Raw genomic sequence first — 21,658 nt, 5'->3', positions numbered from 1 at the left:
CTTTATTCTTAACTCTTTACTTTGTCTATGCATGAGGAAGAAATGCCTCATGGATGTATGATGACCAGAATTCTTTTTCAGGTTTTACCAGATTAATGGAAGCTGTGGCTGGGAATATAGTGGTATGGCCATTCCACTCCTGATCCTTCTATAGAGAGATTTGGAATTGTCCAGTAGAATTCCTGCTTGTTTCTTCCTGGATTGTGACTTTACAAAGCTTCTAAAAAAAACCAGCATTTTCACATCATCGCTGCATTTGCATTTGCCTTTAAGAAGGTGAGGAAAGAATACCTCTGATATCAAAGATCCCTGGGCGGAACAGACTGCAGTCACTTCCTCTCTTCTCTCCGAGCAGCATGTTAAGTGGATTACTTGACTGTCTACAACTTGAAAGGGTGATTAATTCTCCCAGTGCTTTAAATATTGTCTTCCCTGGGATTTTACTTGATCTTTAAAATTAAAATTAAGTGAGGTGCTATTTCTCTTTAGAAAAACTACCCTGTTTCAGAGCTTTACAGCCAGAATAACATTTTCTTTTAAATACCCATTTACTTGCATTGAATTTATTCCCAGAATTGCCTGATTTTTTTGACATGCTGTTAAAATTTGAAATGGTTTAAATTGTAGATAGGGTAAAATAGATAGAAATTTTCCTTTTGCTTTTTCTAATCCAGACTGAAATCAGTCCTAATTGCATGATTTTATTTAAAACTGTTTTATTGCAAATAAATATTCATTTTGCTAACCAGTATTGTTCATTATATGCAGATTCATGTTTTATTCTAATCTGATTTAAACTTTTCTACCTTGAGTTTGACAGTATTACTGATTTTCCTTTGCCTTTTCCTTCTTTTTGAGTATACTTTGTTATAAACAATTAGCTTTATTTTCTTACCATTTTGAGTGCCCTCTGTATTATTTTTGAATTTGGCCTCATGTTTTTCTACTTATTTCCATTCGGTGAAGTGCTTTCAAAGGAGAAATCTTACATTTATTTAAAGTTAATTTTCTTTTCGTTTCTAAGCAAAAATTAAAAGATTAATAAAAATAACGACAGGTTCAAATATGTTTCTAACCTAGTGCATTTGATTATCCTAGGATAATGTGTATTATGGATTTTAAGTTCTTGAAGTCATAGTATTCAGTGTAGTATGTTGTGAAGTGGGTATATTTAAGATTTACCTTGGTAACGTTTCATCTAGTCTGTCTATTTTACACTCATTTGTAAATCTCTTCTTAAAATCCTCTCTGCTTTGAAACTGTCATAATATTCTTAACTTTGATATCTTTGCCACTTGCCCACTGTGGCCTTGATTGAATTACGTATTTTCTCTGTCCTTTGGTTTCCTCATCTGAGAAGTGAGGGTTACAAATTAGCAGCCTCATCTGATTGCTGAATTAGATAAGTTGTAGTACCTGCACACAATAAATGCTCCATGCATATTATTATATTACTCTCTCTAGCCATCTTTTTGTGCCTTTTCTCCTACATGTTTATGCCTTCACTTTAAGAAAAAGGGCTTTTGTATTCTAAATAAGTGACCCCCTTTACATTTTCCTCAACACTTTATTTTTTCAACTTTTTGTTTTGAAATGGTTATAGGTTCACAGAAAGTTACAAAAATAGCACAGAGAGGTCCCATGTGCCCTTCACTCAGATTCCCTCAAAAGTAACTTTTGATATAGCTATGTAGGAGCAAAATCAGGTAGTTGACATTGGTACAATACACGGAGTTTATTCAGATTTCACTGGTTATACATGCACTCATGTGTGGGGTGTATGTGTCATTCTGTGCAGTTTGATCACATGTAGATTTGTGATGCTGCCAACACAGTCAATAGACAGAACTGTCCCATCACCACAAGGCTTCCTCATGCTACCCATTCCCCAACTCCTAATCTGGGTGATCACCAATATGTTCTCCATCTCTACAATTTTGTCATTTTTAGAATATTATATAAATGGAATAATGCAATATGTGACCTTATGAGTGTGACTTTTTTCACTCAGCATAATGCCCTTGAAATTCATCCAAACTGTTGCATGTGCCACATGTTTGTTCCTTTCTATTGCTGAGTTTTTCATGATATGGATGTACCACAGTTTAACCATTTGCCCACTGAAGGACATTTAGTTTGTTTCCAGTTTGGGGCCAGTACGAATAAACCTACTGTGAACATTCATGAATAGGTTTTTGTGCAGACGTTAGTTTTTTTTCTAAATGCTGTGGAGTATGATTGCTGGATCAAAATGTTTAATGAAACATTATAGGGTTCTTTGAAAATACCTGAAATTACAGCTAACACCCATAGATAGGTAAAAGCAAATATTTCTAAAGGCCACCATAACTGATATATATTGCCCTTTGTTTTAAAATATCTATCTTTTTGTGTAATTTGTATCATGAGCCTACAGTACAGAATCCTGTCTATTGTGTACTGTAATATAACGTGTACTAAATAAATATTTTATTAATCTCCTTTCATATTTTATTGGCATTTTTTCTTATAGGGTATATTACTATTCTTAGATACTAAATTTAAATGTGGAAGATATTTCAAGTGATGGTTTTCTTTTGATCAATTCTTTGCAGTCTGGTAGATGTTGAATTTTTAAATTACTTATAAGGAATAGCACAGAAACTCAAGGAATCCATTCATCAACTGATATCCAGAAGTATTTCACCTGCTTGATAGAGCAGTGTTGACACTCTGGTTTTCCAACATAATGTTTGGGCCTCCAAACATGTTTTAACAAATCATTAATTATCTTCCAGGCTAACAATAAATTTAAAAATCATCATTAGGGGGCAGGCCACGGTGGCTCAGCAGGCAAAGTTCTTGCCTGCTGTGCCGGAGACCTGGGTTTGATTCCTGGTGCCTGCCTATGCAAAAAAAAAAAAAAAAAAAAAAAATCATCGTTAGGGCAAAGCTACAGATATTACTTTTAATGCAGTTTTTTTGAGATATATTCACATACCATATAAACCATCTGAAGTGTACAATCATTGGCTCACCATATCATCACATATTTGTGCATGAAACCCCATGATCGATTTTGGAACATTTTCATTACTCCATAAAAGAGAAAAATAAAAAAGGAAACTCACATATTTCGTACCCCTATCCCCCTGTTTTCTTGATCCATAGCATTGATGTTACTTTTGATGAAAGAATGTTAAACTATTACTGTTGACTATAGGTACATTTCCTCATGTACCTGTCTTAATAGTGTCATAGATTTGTTCTAATTCATGAAAGAACGTTTTAATATTTGTACAGTTAATCATGGACATTGTCCACCACAGGATTCACTGTGTCATACATTCCCATGTTTCAACATCCAACTTTCCTTCTGGTGACATACATGCTCTAAACTTTCCCCTTTCTATCACATTCACACAGCATTCAGCACTGTTAATTATTTTCATAATAATGTGCTACCATCACCCCTGTCCATTTCCAAACTTTTAAGTTCAACCTAGTTAAGCATTCTGCACATATTAAACAATGATTCCTCATTCTTTAGCCTCATTCTGTACCCTGGTAACCTATATTCTGTACTTTTTTAGTTTACATATTGTGATTAGCCCATATCAGTGAGATCATACCATATTTGTCCCTTTGTGTCTGATTATTTCATTTAATGTCCTCCAGGTTTATCCATGTTGTCATGTGCCTTCCTTCTTGCTGCTGGATGATATTCGTATTATATGCCACATTTTGTTTATCTGCTTGTCTGTTGATGAACCTTTGGATTGTTTCCATCTTTTGGCAATTGTGAATAATGTTGTTGTGACCATCAGTGTGCAGATGTCTGTTTGTGTCCCTGCTTTCAGGTCTTATGGGTATATCCTAAGTAGCAGGATTCCCGGGTCATAAGGCAACTCTATATTTTGTTTCCTAAGAAAACACCAAACTGTCCTCCACAGCGGCTATACCATTTTACGCTCCCACCAGCAGTGAAAGAGTGCCCCTATTTCTCCACATCCTCTCCCACACTTGTAGTTTCTTGTTTAAGAGTGCCCATTCTAAGAGATATGAGATGATATCTCATTGTGGTTTTGATTTGCATTTCCCTGATAGGTAGTGAAGCTGAGCATCCTTCCATGTGTTTCTTAGCCATCTGAATTTCTCTTACAGAAAAATGTCTATTTATGTCTTTAGTCCATTTTTAATTGGATTGTTTGCCTTTTTTATTGTTGAGTTGTATGATTTTATATATTCTGGATCTCAACCCCTTATCAGATATGTGGTTTCTAAATATTTTCTCCCATTGATTTAGTTGCCTTTTTACCCTTTTGACAAAGTCCTTTGAAGCACTGAGGCATTCGATTTTGAGAAGTTCCCACTTACCCATTTATTCTTTCGTTGCTTGTGCTTTGGGTATAAAGTCTAAGAAACTACTGCCTATCACTAGATCTTGGAGATGTCTCTGTATGTTTTCTTCTAGGAGTTTTATGGTACTGATCCTTATATTTAGGTCTTTGATCCATTTTGAGTTAACTTTTTTATATCGTGTGAGATAGGGGTCCTCTTTCATTCTTCTGGTTGTGGATATTTATTGAAGAGATTGTTCCACCCTAGTTGAGTGAGTTGGGCAGTCTTATAAAAAAAAATCAATTGACCATAGAGGTGCATGGGTAGTTCAGTGGTAGAATACTTGCCTGCCATGTGAGAGATCTGGGATTGATTCTCAGCCCGTGCACCAAGAAAAAAAAACCAGCTGACCGTAGATCTGAGGGTCTGTTTCTGAACTCTCAATTTGATTCCAAATTGATGTCTAGCTTATGTCAGTACCATGTTGTTTTTGCAACCGTGGCTTCATAAAATGCTTTAAAGTCAGGAAGTGTGATACCTCCCACTTCATTCTTTTTCAAGGTGTTTTTTAGTTATTCAAGGCCCTTCCTCTCCCCAATAAAATTGATGATTAGAATTGACATCTTAATGATATATGGTCTTCTAATCCATCAACAAAAAATGTCCTTCCATCTATTTAGGTCTTCTTTGATTACTTTTGTCAATGTTTTGTAGCTCTCTGTGTATAACTCTTTTCTATTAAATGTATTCCTAGGTATCTGGTTTCTTTAGTTGCTACTGTAAATTGAATTTTTTTTTATTGATTTTCTCTTCAGATTGCTCACTACTAGTGTATAGAAACACTACTGAATTTTGTTCATTGATCCCATATCCTTCCACTTTATGAGTTCATTATTAGCTCAGGTAGTTTTGCTGTTATTTTTTCAAGATTTTCTAAATATAGTATCATATCATCTGACAATTTATTTCTTCCTTCCCAATTTGGAAGCCTTTTGTTTCTTGTTCTTGCCTAATTGCTCTGGTTGGAACTTCTGGCACAATGTTGAATAGCAGTGGTGTCAGTAGGCATTCTTGTCTTTTTCCTGATCTCAGAGGGAAAACTTTTACTCTCTCACCATTACATCATGAGTATGATGTTAGCTGTGGGTTTTTCATATATTCTCTTCATCAAATGATAATGTGGTTTTTCCTTTTTGATTTGTTAATATTGTGTATTACATCAATTGATTTTCAAGTGTTGAACCATCCTTGCATACCTGGGATTAAAACCCACTTGGTCATGGTGTACACTTATTTTAATATTCTGTTGAATTTGACTTTTAACTGTTTTGTTGAGAATTTTTGCATCTGAATTCATTAGAGATATTTTCTAAAGCTTTCTTTTCTTGTAGTATCTTTATCCAGGTTTGCTATTAGGGTAATGTTGATTTCATAGAATGAGTTAGGTAGTGTTCCCTCTTCTTCAATTTTTTGGAAGAGTTTGAGCAGGAATGGTATTAATTCTTCTTGGGATGCTTGGTAAAATTCACCTCTGAAGCCATCCTGTCCTGGGCTTTTCTTTATTGATAGAGGTTTTTGTTTTTTTTTTTAATTTGTTTTCCCTGAAATATAACATATATGCAAAAAAAGCAATGAATTTCCAAGTATATTTTAACATATAGTTATAGAATAGATTTTAAAGTTTGGTATGGGTTACAGTTCCAGGATTTTCATTATTTCTTCTAACTGCTCCAAGACACTGGAGACCAACAGAAATAGCAATATAACGATTCAGCAGTCATACTCATTTGTTAAGTCCTATCTTCTCTGTTATACTCCTTCTCTTTCAATAATATATATATACATAAAAGTAATACATTTCAAAGTACATTGCAACAGTTAGCTGTAGAACAGATGAAAGAATTTGGTATGGGTTACAATTCCACAATTTTAAGTTTTTATTTCTAGCTGCTCTAAGGTACTGAAGGCTAAAAGAAGTATCAGTATAATGATTCAGTAGTCATACTCATTTGTTAAACCCGACATTCTCTGTGTAACTCCACCATTATCTTTCTCCCACTCTTTAGGGATATTTGGGCTATGCCCACTCTAACTTTTTCATGTTGAAAGGGGCTGTCCATAATATGGGATAAGAGAAAGGAACTAGTTGATATTCTGGACAGGCTGGCCCTCTGCATTTCAGGACTTATCTAGTCCAGGGACCCATCTAGAGGTTATAGGTTTTGGAAAGTTACCCTAGTGCATGGAACCTTTGTAGAATCTTATATAATGCCCTAGGTATCCTTTAGGATCGGCAGGAGTGGTTTTGGTTGGGGGTTGGCAAGTTATGGTAGGTAGCAATGTCTAACTGAAGTATGCATAATAGTGACTTCCAGAGTAGCCTCTTGACTCCATTTGAACTCTCTCAGCCACTGATACCTTAATTGTTGCACTTCCCTTCCCCCCTTTTGTCAGGATGGCATTATTGATCCCAGTGCCAGGACCAGGTTCATCCCTGTGAGTCATCTCCCATACCTTCAGGGAAACTTTCATCCCTGGATGTCACATGTCCCACATAGCAGGGAGGGCAATGGTTTCACTTGCAGAGCTGGGCGTAGAGAAAGAGAGGCCACATCTGAGAAACAAAAGAGGTCCTCTTGAGGTAACTCTTAAGCATATATTGGTAGGTTTTAGATGACTGATTCAATCTCTTTAATTGTGATTGGTTTGTTGAGGTCCATTTCTTCTAGAGTCAGTGTAGGTTGTTTGTTTGTTTCCAGGAAGTTGTCCATTTTGTTTGTTATCTAGTTTGTTGGCTTAGTAACCTCTTAATGATCTTTATTATTTCTTCGGGATCCATGGTAATGCTCCCCTCTCATTTCTGATTTTTTTTTTTTTTTTGCAACTTCTGTCTTTTTATTTTTGTCAGTCTAAGGGTTTGTTAATTTTATTGATCTTCTCAAAGAACCAACATTTGGTTTTACTGATTCTTTCTATTTTTTTGTAATTCCCCATTTCATTAATCTGCTTTCATCTTTGTTTTTATTTCCTTCTGCATGCTTTGGGATTAGTTAGCTGTTCTGTCTCCAGTTTCTCCAGGTGTTCAGTTAATCATTGGTTTTAGCTCTTTCTTCTTTTAAAATATAGGTATTTAGGGCTGTAAACCTCTCAGCACTGTCTTCGCTGCATCCAATAAATTTTGATACATTGTGTTTTCGTTTCCATTCATCTCAAGGTATTTATTGATTTCTCTTTTAATTTGTTCTTTGACTTGCTGATTGTTTAGGAACATGTTGTTTAACCTCCATATATTTGTGTCCTTTTTGGCTCACCACTTGTTCTTGATTTCTTCTAGCTTCATTCCATTATGGTCAGGCAAAGTGCTTTGTATAATTTCAGTCTTTTTTTAATTTACTAAGACAAGCTTTGTGCCCCAGCATATCGACTATCGCAGAGAATGTTCCATGAGCACTTGAGAAGAATACAGATATCCTGCTGATTTGGGATGCAAAGATCTATATATGTTTATTGGGTCTAGTTCATTTATCCTATTATTTAGGTTCTCTGTTTCTTTGTTGATCCTCTGTTTACATGTTCTATCTATTGGAGATGGTATGTTAAAATCTCCCATTATTGTAGTAAAGTCCTCTATTACTCCCTTCAGTTTTGTCAGTGTTTGCCTCATGTGCTTTGGGGCTCCTTAATTAGAAACACAGATATTTATGATTATTATTTCTGCTTGGTGACTTTTTATTAATATATAGTGTCCTTTATCTCATAATATTTTTACATTTTAAGTCTATTTTATTTGATATTAATGCAGATACTATTTTGATATGTGAAGGGCTTCTAACTGTGATACCCATAGATTTAAGTAACTTTAAGTTGAGCATCAAAAGTCAACATAAGGGTAATATAAATTATGGATGGTGGACAGGCATTAGCTGGTTGATGAGTTTTGGCTTTCCAAACTATATTCCTTATAATAACTGATAAAGGTTAAGTCCTTCATGAAAATTTGAAAGAAAAGGATGAAAGTTTAAAAGCAGTGCTTCTCAACTCCTGCACATTTGAATTACACAGAGGACTTTTAAGAGAGAATAGATATTTATACCCAGGCCAATTAAATTAGAATCTCTGGAATTGGGGCCCAGGATTGTATTTTTAAAAATGCTTCCCCAGTGATTCTAGTGTTTAACCCATGTTGAAAACCACTAAACTAAGAGGAATAGCTTTTGAACGTTAGGATCTGAGAAATGGGTTCACAGGCTCTTTTCAGCTCTAGAATTTGGTAGTGTTGGCCCTGCATTTATCTATACCTTACTCATTGGACCAAGATGAATTCTACATGCCTTTTCTTTATGGCTTTTTGAGATGATTGTTTTCCTAAGGGGGGAAAATGACATTTGTGAGTTGTAGAAAAGTTTAAACTATAAAACACAACTTTCTTTCATAAGAGTACTTATGAACTGGAATCAAATAACCCAAACTGTAAGAAATTCAGAATCATTGAAAATTCTAAGAGGAAATTAGACTTCATATAGGACGTACCATTGATGGGAAACTTTTTGGGAAATTAAACATTTAGATCTGAGTCTTTACTGATTGATCCTTTGTTGGTCTTGCTTAGTTTTATTTTTAGTTTAATTTTTTTCTTTGCAAAACTAATATTTACTTGGTATAACAAGTGAAAGGATGTAAAGATGAATAAAGGAAAAAAAGAATTAATTCCCCACCAGTGCTCACTGCCTGATGTATAGCCTTCCATACCTTTCTCTATGCTCATAATAATATGTATAACAACATAGGTGTGTCGTTTTGTTTTTTAAAAAATAGAATCATGCCCTATACATTATTCTGAAGCTTACTTTTCCTCACTAATATATCATAGATATTTTTCCAGGTCAGTACATATGGATTTAACTGTTCTTCTGAAAAAAGTCTGTACAATTTGATAGTACAATATGTCATAATATATTCATTTCCCTGTGAATGGACATTCAGGGATCTTCTTTCCATCCTCCTTCCCTCCCTTGCCACTACAAACGGTGGTTGGAACAAATGTATATACGCATAACCTTAGGTACTCATGCTTTGTTTCTAAAATATTCTTTTAAGCTGTGGTTAAATTTTGATCAAATTCTTTAGTTTTTCAGCTACTGAGAATTAATGAGTTAATGTCAGTAGATTTCTAGTTAATTGGCTCCTTTGGGGTATCAACTTGGGCATTGTGGGCATTAGGTAGAAGAATCTATTTTAGAAATGTTTGGATAGTCTTGAATCCTAGTGACGAGAAATGCTTTCCATAGGTCCTAGAATCCCTAAGGTAGGACTTCTTAGCAGGAAGCCCATGGTGGTGTTTCATGGGGGTCTATGTGCCATCAGAAATTAATCTCAGAGTTGTGTACAAATGTACATTTTATGGTTCTGTCAGATTTTCAAAGGGGCTGTTGTCCCAGAAGAGGTAAAAAATTGATATCAAAGAATAATCCTAAATCTAGAAAACCCATATGTTCTTTGAGTTCTCATCAGATACCACTTTTTTTTACATGGGCAGGTACCGGGAATCGAACCTGGGTCCTCTGGCATGGCAGGCAAGCATTCTTGCCTGCTGAACCACTGTGACCCGCCCATAATACCACTTTTTTTAAAATCACAGTGTCCTCTTTTTATAAAGAACTGGATTACAGTGTTCCCCTAATTTCCAGATAACATAAACCTGGGAGAGTGAACTAATACCATAGATAGCATACTCTAGATTGAGAATGTAAATAGGTTGTAATGTTCTAAAGTTGATAAGGATAAACCATCTGCACAATGTTTGGAGGTGGAGAACTTATCATAGATTCACCTGAGATGAAAAAGAGCTAGGACTTTATTTGATCACAGGCTTATATTGAGCCATCTCTGTGATGTGGCTGCTAAAAAAAAGAAAATAAAACAGATCTTAGATACATAATGTGCCTAGATCACATTGTGTCCATTGCATTGTTTTGTGGGCTGGTTAGACTGAGGAATTGTGTCTAAGTCGTGAACCATATTTTAGGTGAGACATTGACAGAGCGAGACAAAGATAGTGGTGGATTAGGACATGAAGTCATGTGAGGAGCTGCTGCAGAAATACTTTGGTTATTGGGCTTGAAGGAGCGGGTAGGAAAGAAAGCTGATAGGAACCCTTGTAGATTTGGAAATACGAAGACCAGAAGGTATGTGTAGAACTTGTGCACCGTGGACCACATTGGTGCTCAATAAATGTTTGAATGAATGAATAAATTAATGGAAATTAAAAGGCAAAGGATTTTTTAAAAAGAAGTCTCCATACATATACAGTCCAACCATATTATGCAGTCATTGGCTCACAATATCATCACATAGTTGTGTATTCTTCACCACGATCAGTTTTAGAACATTTGCATCACTCCAGAAAAAGAAATAAAAAGAAAAAAAAAGAACTCCTACATTCTGTACTCCTTACGCCTCCTCTCATTGGCCCATACTGTATTTCAGTCTACCCAATTTTTACTTATTTCCCCCTATTATTTATTTATTATCCTTATTTTATTTTATTTTTTTTACTCATCTTTCCATACCCTGGATAGAAGGCGCATCAGACCCAAGGTTTTCACAATCACACAGTCACATTGTAAAGCTATATAATTATACAGTCATCTTCAAGAATCAAGGCTACTTGAACATAGTTCGACAGTTTCAGGTACTTCCCTCCAGCCACTCCAATACACCATAAACTAAAAAGAGATAGTGATATAACGCATAAGAATAACTTCCAGGATAACCTCTCGACTGTTTGAAATCTCTCAGCCACTGAGACTATTTTTTCTCATTTCTCTCATCCCCTTTTTTGTCAAGAAGGCCATGATGCTGGGTCCTGGCTCATCCCCAGGAATCAGGTTCCACATTGCCCGGGAGATTTATACTCCTGGGAGTCATGTCCCAGGTAGGGGAGAGGGCAGTGAGTTCACCTGTTAAATTGGCTTAGAGAGAGAGGCCGCATCTGAGTAACAAACGAGGTTCTCTGGGGTTGACCCTTATGTGTAAATATCAGTAGGCTTAGCTTCTCCTTTGCAGGTATAAGTTTCATAGGAGCAAGCCCTAATAATTGAGGGCTCAGCCTATTGAACTGATTGGCCCCCCTGCTTGTGAGAATGTCAGGAATTCCCCAGATGGGCAAGTTGAATATTTCCTTCTCTCTCCCCAGTTCTCCAAGGGGACTTAAGAAAAAGGATTTTGACATAATCTAAGACAAAATCTTGTACTGCTGCGTGCTCCCTAGCAATGGAATAGGATGCCCTGGAAAATAGTGATGCCCAGTCCTTGTGGAGCTCATCAAGTCTAGTAATGGGTGACAGTGATAGGGAGTATGGAAAGAATTCCTGCTCTAAGTGGAAGGTTGTACAACAGGACTTCAAAAACCCTTCTGATTAGAATCTTATATTCCTTCTCTGGTACCTTATTTCTAAAATGGAAAAAAATTTTTAGAATATTATCATAGGCTCCTGAAAAGTGCTTTTATAGAAAGAATGCTTTACACTGTTGTCAGTACAGATATTTCAAAAGTTGCTGAAAAAAAAGAAAAAAGGAAATGTGGTGGGTTTTTATCTGAAAATGCAGTGTCATAAGTTACCCCATTGTTAAACCTGATAAGTAATCTAGATTTAGAGAGTAATTTCAAGTTTTTATTTTTATTATTTGAGAGTAGAAAACCTGCGTTTTTCAAACTACAAAAAAGAGTTAAAAAAAGAAAATTTCACCACTTCTGGCCTTTCCTCAGAAAACACCGTGCCACTATCTCCATTAGACCGATTGTTCTGAATTCTGGCTTGGATAATACTAACACTGTAGGGAATTTGTGTCATGCTTTATCACAGGTTTGCAACCTGGGTTTGCATACTGACTTAGGAAAACCTTTTTCTTATATTTGTTTTAAGTTGGTTGAGACAGAGATATTCCTTATTATTATCCCTTAAATGATTGAAAACAATATAATAATCCTTTAGGTTAGGCAAATGGATAAATATTGTCAAAATTGTTTTACATGAATGGATTACATCGATGGGTTATGAAGATGGACGTCTGGGTTCACTTTCAGCTACGCTGTGCTGGCTGTGACCTTGGCCTCTGCATATCTGTTTCCTCACCTGTAAAGGGAAGGTAAATTTCGCAGTTACACAGTTGTGAGAAAGCACTTTTAGCACCATACCTGGCACACAGAGAATTCAGTAAATGTTCTGTTACTCTATCTTTGCTCTCACCTCTTGAGCTCCTTTCTCTTTTTTCGTGTGGAAAAAAAAATACCACCGTCTGTATGTTTTATACTATCTGAAGCACAACATGTATAAAACTACATTTTTTATTTCCTCACCCCTTCCTCCTTTCACCCAGATTTACTCCTGTTATATCCTCATGGCTTCTCTATTTGGTTAATGGATGCCATTCATCAGAGCTAGTAAGGCAAATTGTTAACATTACAAACCCTGGTGTCACACTGTCTGGGTCTAAATTCTTGTTCCACCACTTAGGTTTGCCATGTGACTTAGGACAAGCTACATAACGTCTCTAAATCTGTTTCTTCAACTGTGAAATAGGTATAATAGGTTCTATTTTACAGAAATGGGGAAATTCAACAAAATAAATGTATGTTAAGTGCTTAGCATGGTTCCTGACATTTAAGCGCTCAATACATGTTAATGATTTCTAATTCTCCATCTAGAAGCAGCAGTGTCACCCTTGATGCCTCTTCTTTCCCCACACCTGAAAGTCATCAATGCTATTGATTCTACCTCAAAAGTCTCTGAATTCACTTCTTTCTCATCACTGCTTTTAGACCAGAGTTTTCTAACCAGAATCCTCCTCTCAAAGAGATTCATAAACCTCTGAAATTATATGTATATTTTTGACATATGTGCATTTTTCCTAGGGAAAAGGATTTTAGCCCTTATCATTGACTTTCGCACAAGTCATAAGAGGCCAGCAACTGCTGATTTAGACATTTATCTCTCGCCTATATTTAAAAGCCTGTAAACTGATATTCCTCTCCTGGTTTCTCTCCCTCTAATCTGTTCTTCACTCCATTACACAGTTAACTTTAGAAAAAAAAGTTCATATCAGCATGCCTTCAGCAGTGCTTTTCATACCTGACCATACATTAGAATTATGTGGAAGTTTGTTTGGTTTGGTAGTTTGGTTTTTTAATACTGAAGCCTAGGCTCCATCCCTGACCAGTTAAATTATCTTAACAAATATCAGGCATCTGTATTTGTAAAAAAAGCTCTCCAAGAGATTTTAACAAGTAGTTAGAATTGAGACACTCAGACCTAAAGGCACTTGAGGACCTTAACAGTTGCAGCATTACTCTACTTTTGTGGCCTCATCTACCTTTTCTCCCATGCCCGTCACTTGCATTCTAGATACCTTTTGCTATTCCCAAACATGCATGTTGTTTCCTACCTTTGAGCCTTTGCCTAAACCGATCCCTTTGCCTAGCATGCTTTTTACCCTTCCTCAGCCTAGTAGACTTTTTCATTCTTTAAGACCAAGCCTGTATTGTTTTCATTGCAGAACCTTCCCCCATGCACTAAAGAGAATTGCATCCCTTACTTTTTCCAGGCCTCTATTATAGGACTTATACTGTATTATAATTATTTGTGTATCTGTCTTCCACTCTACATTGACTCCTAGAAGGTAAAATCCTTATTCATTTCATTTTTCTAGTTCTTGACATAGGACAAGAAGCTCCTTGAAGGTCTGATGAATAATTAAATGGAAATGAACAAACAGTAATCTACTATGGGGAATCAGGAAATCCATGGGGTCGAGGAAATACAAGTAAATATGGTATATTAGGTGTGGTTAGGAATGCTCAGCAGAAATTTGAGCCTCTACTGTTGCTTTTTCATGCATTTGTAAAAAGGAAATATTAAAATATATGAAATTTATCACTGGGACTAGGAAAGGCAAACCAGCTTTTTAAAACACCTCCAAACATACAAAACCTGCATATTTCTCATCATCCATAACTCTGTCATAGGAACGGTTTTAATTACGATTGGATTTTACATTTTTATATATAATAGTAAAAAATTTTGTTAAATTTGTCTCATGAAGAATTGGCTGTGGTGTTGGTGGTAACTGTTTTGCCCAGCACATTATCCTAGCTTAATCACTGATTTAAAGATAGCCTTATATGGATAGTTCTCTAGACATTATGTTTCTAATTTTGATCTCACCTCTGGCCTTTGTGTTTTAACTGCTGCCTAATCCTTCTCTTAGCTATTTTTAATATTTTTTATTTCTCAGAATGTCTCAGAATTGTCCAGTACACTCTAAAGAATTGTAACCTAAATGTGATTTTGTTCTTCCTGTTTCTTCAGTGCCTGGGAATAGTTTAAGTTGAAGGTGGTTTGAGACATAGTACTTTAGTAAATGTTCTCAGGTGTTTTTTTTTGATATTGTTTGGGGGATGTTTTCGACTATTTATTTGCCTTTTATCTTAATTATTTTTCCTGAGCACTGACTGGCCTCCAAACTCTTATGAGAAAAGATGGCTTAGTTAAAGCTCTACAAAGAACAGTGACTACTAGTCTGATGCTGGGGTCTTATGCATAGTTCTGATGCTGTGTACGAACACCTGGAATACCCTTTGCCTAATTGTCTGTTTATTCAATAATCTTGAATAATAAGGGCAAGATTTTTTTACTCAAAATGAAAAAAAATAGTTGGAATATAAAGTCTTAAAATCATCTGGCTCCGTCAAGAGTCCCTTCTTTCAACACGTTTTACATGAAAGCATCTTAGTTTGGGAAACAAAAAGAATAATTTTCAGACATTTTTAAAGAACATTGTTTGGACAGATTTTTTCTTTTATTCACATGGGCAGGCATCCGGGAAACAAACCCAGGTCTCCAGCATGGCAGGCAAGAATTCTGCCATTGAGCCGCTGTCACACCACCCTGGACAGATTTTGAATCAAGAACTGGGAAATGCACCCTCTCCTGGCAGTGGGGAGATGGGATTACAGTGTCAAAAAAAAAGAAACCAACTCTTTTTTTTTTAAACATAACAACATACAAACATGAACATTCTTACCATATGATCATTCCATTCTTGGTATATAAACAATAACTCACAATATCATCACGTAGTTGTACATTCATCATCGTGATCATTTCTTAGAACATTTGCCTCGATTTAGAAAAAAAAGAAAGAAAAAAATTCATACATACCGTACCCCTTACCCCCCTCCTTTTCATTAATTACTAGCATTTCAGTCTACTAAATTTGTTTTAACATTTGTCCCCCTTATTATTTATTTATTTTTAATCCATATGAGAAACCAGCTCTTACAGTGAAAAGCATTAAGGTCTAAACTGGGTAATTGCCCATTATTTTACAATCTGAAATCAACTATGGATAGCCTGGTACTATTCGTCTACCCCTGTTTATGTGAGCAAGGCCCTATGTAAAGGAACTGGCCTCTGGTGTTCCTGGGAATGGACACTTGGGTCATATAATTATTGGACTATTATAGTTCTTAGAGCTGAGTTATTAATTCCTTCAGCTTTTTTTTTCTTATTGCTGCTACTTTAAAAATAAACATTCATTAAATAATTTTTTTTAATGAAACACTTAGTGCTCGAAAGATAAGATCATGTACATTTATCATCAAGGAAGCTAGGCAGTGCTCCCCTATTGAAATGAGATACCTAATGGAGACTTGTGGCCAATTAAAGTTGTAATCTCTTATGAATGTTTATTCTCTTTTAATCTGAGATTTGAGTTTGAACTGCATATCCTAATAGTGACCACATCACCATTATCTGAGTGGGAACACACCACAGTCATTTACAGTAAAACTATTAAAAATACGATAATTAAGTCTTGATTTCTTGAGTGTCTTGGTACATTTGCGACCAAGTACTATGCTGTACTACGTTCTTGGCATCTGCCCTTTCAACAGATCTTACAAATGCCCAGAGACTTGATAGTGGAATAGCAGGACTCATGAGAACATATTTGAAACTATTAATAGTAAAACTGGTGGCATTGGGCCCCTTTCAATCTTATCCTGCAAGCTTCCTGCCCACTGAAATAAGATAAGGAACCTAAAAACCCCAAACCCCAAAGTAGATTCTCTAGCCACCATGTACAGATGGTACAACCAGCAATTCCCTTTCAGTGCGACTTTATGTAGTTTAAAATATATAAAAATGATATGTCGAGGCAAAGAAGGACACTATATACTAATAAAAGGAACAATTAAACAAAAAGACATAACAATCATAAATATTTACGCACCGAACCAGAATGCCCCAAAATACGTGAGGAATACACTACAAACACTGAAAAGGGAAATAGACTCATATACCATAATAGTTGGAGACTTCAATTCACCACTCTCATCAATGGACAGAACATCTAGACAGAGGATCAATAAAGAAATAGAGAATCTGAATATTACTATAAATGAGCTAGACTTAACAGACATTTATAGGACATTACATCCCACAACAGCAGGATACACCTTTTTCTCAAGTGCTCATGGATCATTCTCAAAGATAGACCATGTGCTGGGTCACAAAGCAAGTCTTAACAAATTTAAAAAGATTGAAATCATACACAACACTTTCTCGGATCATAAAGGAATGAAGTTGGAAATCAATAATAGGCAGAGTGCCAGAAAATTCACAAATACGTGGAGGCTCAACAACACACTCCTAAACAACGAGTGGGTCAAAGAAGAAATTGCTAGAGAAATTAGCAAATACCTCGAGGCGAATGAAAATGAAAACACAACATATCAAAAACTTATGGGACGCAGCAAAGGCAGTGCTAAGAGGGAAATTTATTGCCCTAAATGCCTATATCAGAAAAGAAGAAAAGGCAAAAATGCAGGAATTAACTGTCCACTTGGAAGAACTGGAGAAAGAACAGCAAACTAATCCCAAAGCAAGCAAAAGGAAAGAAATAACAAAGATTAGAGCAGAAATAAATGAAATTGAAAACATGAAAACAATAGAGAAAATCAATAAGGCCAGAAGTTGGTTCTATGAGAAAATCAATAAGATTGATGGGCCCTTAGCAAGATTGACAAAAAGAAGAAGAGAGAGGATGCAAATAAATAAATCAGAAATGGAAGAGGAGACATAACTACTGACCTCACAAAAATAAAGGAGGTAATAACAGGATACTATGAACAACTTTACACTAATAAATACAACAATTTAGAGGAAATGGACGGGTTCCTGGAATGACATGAACAACCAACTTTGACTCAAGAAGACATAGATGACCTCAACAAACCAATCACAAGTGAAGAAATTGAATTAGTCATTCAAAAGCTTCCTAAAAAGAAAAGTCCAGGACCAACGGATTCACATGTGAATTCTATCAAACATTCCAGAAAGAATTAGTACCAACTCTCCTCAAACTCTTCAAAAAAATCGAAGCGGAGGGAAAACTACGTAATTCATTCTATGAAGCCAACATCACCCTCATACCAAAACCAGGCAAAGATATTACAAAAAAAGAAAACTACAGGCCAATCTCTCTAATGAATATAGATGCAAAAATCCTCAATAAAATTCTAGCAAATCGTATCCAACAACACATTAAAAGAATTATACATCATGACCAAGTAGGATTCATCCCAGGTATGCAAGGATGGTTCAACATGAGAAAATCAATTAATGTAATACACCATATCAACAAATCAAAGCAGAAAAATCACATGATCATCTCAATTGATGCAGAGAAGGCATTTGACAAGATTCAACATCCTTTCCTGTTGAAAACACTTCAAAGGATAGGAATACAAGGGAACTTCCTTAAAATGATAGAGGGAATATATGAAAAACCCACAGCTAATATCATCCTCAATGGGGAAAAATTGAAAACTTTCCCCCTAAGATCAGGAACAAGACAAGGATGTCCACTATCACCACTATTATTCAACATTGTGTTGGAGGTTCTAGCCAGAGCAATTAGACAAGGAAAAGAAATACAAGGCATCAAAATTGGAAAGGAAGAAGTAAAACTATCACTGTTTGCAGACGATATGATACTATACGTTGAAAACCCGGAAAAATCCACAACAAAACTACTAGAGCTAATAAATGAGTACAACAAAGTAGCAGGTTACAAGATCAACATTCAAAAATCTGTAGCATTTCTATACACTAGCAATGAACAAGCGGAGGGGGAAATCAAGAAACGAATCCCATTTACAATCGCAACTAAAAGAATAAAATACCTAGGAATAAATTTAACTAAAGAGACCAAAAACCTATATAAAGAAAACTACAAAAAACTGCTAAAAGAAATCACAGAAGACCTAAATAGATGGAAGGGCATACCGTGTTCATGGATTGGAAGACTAAATATAGTTAAGATGTCAGTCCTACCTAAATTGATTTACAGATTCAATGCAATACCAATCAAAATCCCAACAACTTATTTTTCAGAAATAGAAAAACCAATAAGCAAATTTATCTGGAAGGGCAGGTGCCCTGAATTGCTAAAAACATCTTGAGGAAAAAAACGAAGCTGGAGGTCTTGCACTGCCTGACTTTAAGGCATATTATGAAGCCACAGTGGTCAAAACAGCATGGTATTGGCATAAAGATAGATATATCGACCAATGGAATCGAATAGAGTGCTCAGATATAGACCCTCTCATCTATGGACATTTGATCTTTGATAAGGCAGTCAAGCCAACTCACCTGGGACAGAACAGTCTCTTCAATAAATGGTGCCTAGAGAACTGGATATCCATATGCAAAAGAATGAAAGAAGACCCATATCTCACACCCTACACAAAAGTTAACTCAAAATGGATCAAAGATCTAAACATTAGGTCTAAGACCATAAAACAGTTAGAGGAAAATGTAGGGAGATATCTTATGAATCTTACAACTGGAGGTGGTTTTATGGACCTTACACCTAAAGCAAGAGCACTGAAGAAGGAAATAAATAAATGGGAACTCCTCAAAATTAAACACTTTTGTGCATCAAAGAACTTCATCAAGAAAGTAGAAAGACAGCCTACACAATGGGAAACAATATTTGGAAATGACATATCAGATAAAGGTCTAGTATCCAGAATTTATAAAGAGATTGTTCAACTCAACAACAAAAAGACAGCCAACCCAATTACAAAATGGGAAAAAGACTTGAATAGACACCTCTCAGAGGAGGAAATTACAAATGGCCAAAAGGCACATGAAGAGATGCTCAATGTCCCTGGCCATTAGAGAAATGCAAATCAAAACCACAATGAGATATCATCTCACACCCACCAGAATGGCCATTATCAACAAAACAGAAAATGACAAGTGCTGGAGAGGATGCGGTGAAAGAGGCACACTTATCCACTGTTGGTGGGAATGTCAAATGGTGCAACCACTGTGGAAGGCAGTTTGGCGGTTCCTCAAAAAGCTGAATATAGAATTGCCATACGACCCAGCAATACCATTGCTGGGAATCTACTCAAAGGAATTAAGGGCAAAAACTCAAACGGACATTTGCACACCAATGTTTATAGCAGCGTTATTTACAGTTGCAAAGAGATGGAAACAGCCAAAATGTCCATCAACAGACGAGTGGCTAAACAAACTGTGGTATATACATACGATGGAATATTATGCAGCTTTAAGACAGGATAAACTTATGAAGCATGTAATAACATGGATGGACCTAGAGAACATTATGCTGAGTGAGTCTAGCCAAAAACTAAAAGACAAATACTGTATGGTCCCAATGATGTGAATCGACACTCGAGAATAAACTTGGAATATGTCATTGGTAACAGAGTTCAGCAGGAGTTAGAAACAGGGTAAGATAATGGATAATTGGAGCTGATGGGGTACAGACTGTGCAATAGGACTAGATACAAAAACTCAAAAATGGACAGCACAATAATACCTAATTGTAAAGTAATCATGTTAAAACACTGAATGAAGCTGCATCCGAGCTCTAGGTTTTTGCTTTGTTTTGTTTTGTTCTTACTATTATTACTTTTACTTTTTTTCTCTATATTAACATTCTATATCTTTTTCGGTTGTGTTGCTAGTTCTTCTAAACCGATGCAAATGTACTAAGAAACGATGATCATGCATCTATGTGATGATGTTAAGAATTACTGATTGCATATGTAGAATGGTATGATTTCTAAATGTTGGGTTAATTTCTTTTTTTCCGTTAATTAATAAAAAAAAAATGATATGTCAAGGGGTGCAAGGGTAGTTTAGTGGTAGAATTCTTGACTGCCATGTGGGAGATGCAGGTTCAATTCCTGGTCCATGCACTTCCACAAAAACAAACAAACACGCAAAACAGAAAACAAACAAAAATTCAACAAATGGTGCTGCAATAATGGGATACTTACATGGAAAAATAATGAAATGTGACCCTGCCAGCACACAAAACAAAACAAAACAAACCTATATATTAAGCACTGTTCTAACTGCTTTAAGGTGATTTAATTCATTTTTGTGACAATCCTATTAGGTAGGTTCTTATCCTCATTTTATGGATGGGCAAAAAGAGCATAGAGAATTCTGTTAAAATAATTTGGTTACAATTTCAGAGCTAATTAGTAGAGAGCTGGGATTTGAATGAACCCCGCAATACAGCTTTGTTAAAGTACAACTCTTTTTTTCCTCACAAAGTCTTAAAACTCAAGTTAGAAAGTAGGATAGACTTTATCAAAGAGATTGCTTGTGAGGCAGCGTGGGTTGAAATCACAAAAATTAATATTTGGTATTAATATACCAAAAGTTCTGGCAAGTCAATAGCTTGTTGCCTGATTCTTAATAGTTTTGAGATAATTGGTTGGAGTAAGCTGAGAAGTGAACCTTTGTGATTAGCAAACACTACTCATTAATGCAGATTCTGTCCACCAACGTGGAAATGGTAATAAAATTTCACTCATGGCAAGTGCAGTTTACCTTTGAACTATCTGAAAAAGCAGTTTCTAAACAAATAAATAGTATACATAAATACAGGAAAATGTTACTTATTTCAATCTAGAATATCTTCAGATACTTTTTGCAGTGTTTTAAATATAATGTGCTAATTACAACTATTATTTTTAGTGCTTTTATCTTCAAAATAGAGGTATTTCAGTTTAACCTGTTTTTAATATATTCAAGTAATAAAACTGCATTTAAAAGTATTTTCAGTTTAGATATGTAACTGCTTCAAGCCAAAGTAGTCAGGAATTGGTAAGATTTTGTTAATCTGTTTTTTTAATTACTTTGGCTTAAAATCAGATTTTTGACTATTTTTTTTAAATCTCAAATTATAGTAGATTTAAGGTTTCTTATTTTAGATTAGTTTGAATACT

General features: G+C 35.5%; 1 protein-coding gene across 9 annotated transcripts in view; it reads left to right on the top strand.

Annotated features, from left to right (window-relative positions):
- The window catches only part of SLC20A2 (solute carrier family 20 member 2), a 117,996-nt gene that overhangs the window by 24,775 nt on the left and 71,563 nt on the right, over positions 1-21,658 (top strand). For 5 of the 9 annotated variants that reach the window (XM_077152614.1, XM_077152613.1, XM_077152609.1 and 2 more), the window contains one exon: positions 82-395. The exons of 3 other annotated variants lie outside the window; for them this stretch is intronic. The gene's annotated coding sequence lies outside the window, so the exon portion shown is untranslated. The remainder of the gene's footprint in view (positions 1-81; positions 396-21,658) is intronic. One more of the 9 variants, XM_077152615.1, reaches the window with a different exon arrangement.

The sequence above is a fragment of the Tamandua tetradactyla genome, chromosome 3 (assembly GCF_023851605.1).
Source record: "Tamandua tetradactyla isolate mTamTet1 chromosome 3, mTamTet1.pri, whole genome shotgun sequence".
Taxonomy (NCBI): domain Eukaryota; kingdom Metazoa; phylum Chordata; class Mammalia; order Pilosa; family Myrmecophagidae; genus Tamandua; species Tamandua tetradactyla.
Note: the sequence above shows the minus strand (reverse complement) of the source record. Positions and strands in the feature narration are given on the sequence as shown.